A 2433-nucleotide genomic window follows, 5' to 3' on the forward strand; every position below is an offset into this window, starting at 1 on the left:
GCCTCAAAGCCCCCTGTCCTCAAGATTCCGTTGAACACTCCTTTTGTTCAACGAATGGCCCCCATGACTGATGCTGCACAAGGGTACTCCTCCACATGCGGAAAACCTACTTGTGCACCTCAAACACCAAACGCGGGAACGTGTATCAATAACAACGATTAGACAAAACAAATGACCACAGGGGCCAAGAGTCTCCCTCTCGTTTATCAAACGCTAATGATCCTTCTGCAGGTTCACCTACGGAAACCTTGTTACGACTTTTACTTCCTCTAAAGGATCAAGTTTGAACAACTTTCAATCACACCACGAGTGGCCCGGAAGCTGCCCTGGCGAGTCGTCCAACGTTCTCACTAAATCATTCAATCTTTAGTAGCGACGGGCGGTGTGTACAAATTGCAGGGACGTAATTGACGCAAGCTAATGACTTGCGCCTACTAGGGATTCCTGGTTCATGGGGATCCGTGCAGTCCCCACGCTCAACCACGGAAGAGGTTCAGTGGTTACCCGGTCCTCTCAGACAGGGAGGACGTTCTGATTCTTACAGTGCCGTGCGCGTGCGGCCCAGGACATCTAAGGGCATCACAGACCTGTTATTGCTCACTCTCATATGGCTAGACGCCACTTGTTTAAGAAGAGCGATCAACCACTATGATCCATCGTCTAGTGCGAAGTATAGAGTCTCGTACTGGATCTTAATCACAAAGCACCCTCGATAAAACCCATACGCCATTTACTTCTCATAAAAAAACTGTCACACGTACGATAAATAACTAGGTAACAACTTACCGTGAATGTTACTGTTGAGTTGTCACTTGGGGTTTAAATTTATTACGAAGTATCACCTTCGTGTGGTGCCCTTCCGTCTAGTCAATTCATTTAAATATTTTCTCACCGAAGTAAAATGGTCAAAACCAAAAGTTTTGTCCCGGTATAGGCAAGATGATTCCGAAACTTACCTTACGCGTCTCTAGGTTGTGCATAGTGGATTGTGAGAAATCTTGCGGTATATGTTAGAAGTCGCAAAAAAAAGTGCAACTATGGAAGCATTACCACAACAGGGGCCAAAACTTTCGCAATTGTTCGAATTGCGAAGGTTCAATAATTTCACCTCGAGCGTCGAAGTAAGAAAGACCCCTTCTGTCTCTGGGAATCATTACCTCAATTCATGACCAACCACATAATAAGACCGAGGCCCTCTTCCATAATTCAATGCTGTGATATTCAGGGGGGGTGCACCTGCTTTAAGCACTCTAATTTGTTCGCAGTAATCGTATCGTCCACCCAGGACACCATTTTAAGAGCAACCCTAACGATCCAAGTAATAGTACTATAGATGCAGTGACCACATAGAGTTGAAACAAAACGACAGAGACAAAGCACAACCAAAGAGCTTGATACCCGCAGCACCTTAAATATACGCTATTGGAGCTGGAGTTACCGCGGCTGCTGACACCAGACTTGCCCTCCAATGGATCGTCGTTAAAGGATTTAAAGTGTACTCATTCCAATCACAGGGCCTTGGATGGGTCCTGCATCGTTATTTTTCGTCACTACCTCCCCGTGCTGGGAGTGTGTAATTTACGCGCCTGCTGCCTTCCTTGGATGTGGTAGCCGTTTCTTAGGCTCCCTCTCCAGAATCGAACCCCGATTCCCCGTTACCCGTGGCACCCAGGGGAGGCGCAGCGCCAACACGCGACCAGGAAGAAGTCATACATGATACAAACACTGCGCCGCGGCGAGACCGAGAGCTCGGCTCTAGTTCGTCCGAGTCACCACGAGACGAGCCGCAGCCAGCTTTGTATTGATCTCATAAAAGAACACAGTCCGTGTCGTGGGTTCGATTGTGCATTGATGAGCTCTAGAATTACAACAGTTCTAACAGTCTTAGCTTGGACTATCTAATGACCCATCTCTGATTTATTTAGACATATGAGGTTTCGCCCTCTGGGTGCTTGTACTTAGACATGCATGGCTTAATCATTGAGACAAGCATATGCTACTGGCAGGATCAACCTGGTAACACATTCACGTTACCATCAGGCACATTAGAAACACAGTCAACCATTGAGATTTCTCTCCAGGAGTACGGCCACCTTTGCCATCCTCCTTTCAAGGCCCCTTAATCCCATAGTCAAAGGCTCCAATGGTACCAAAATCATTACCGAATCAAGGATTCCACAATATCCAAGATTTGTCTAGCTCAACAGATGCTAGGATCATAGTGATTCCCTGTGGCTCAAAACCAAATCACTCTGAACCACCATCAGTTTATAGTGTTTTTGAAACGCTAACCCATTGGAAAGCATTGCTCGTGCAATCCTAGCGCATTCGAAACCACTATGCTTGCACTAACAATCGCCAAAAGGGCTCTCGCTGGTAGCAGTAGCAGTTGGATGGTCCAACTAACATTCGCCAATTTCAAACAGACTCGTC

At 46.7% G+C, this 2433-nt stretch overlaps 1 pseudogene; it reads right to left on the minus strand.

Moving 5' to 3' along the window:
- Nucleotides 1-214: 214 nt before the first annotated feature.
- Nucleotides 215-2019, minus strand: LOC148942981 (small subunit ribosomal RNA; annotated as a pseudogene).
- Nucleotides 2020-2433: the final 414 nt, after the last annotated feature.

This window comes from Artemia sp. Qi Xiang Cuo, chromosome 16, assembly GCF_049724085.1.
Source record: "Artemia sp. Qi Xiang Cuo chromosome 16, ASM4972408v1, whole genome shotgun sequence".
Classification (NCBI taxonomy): domain Eukaryota; kingdom Metazoa; phylum Arthropoda; class Branchiopoda; order Anostraca; family Artemiidae; genus Artemia; species Artemia sp. Qi Xiang Cuo.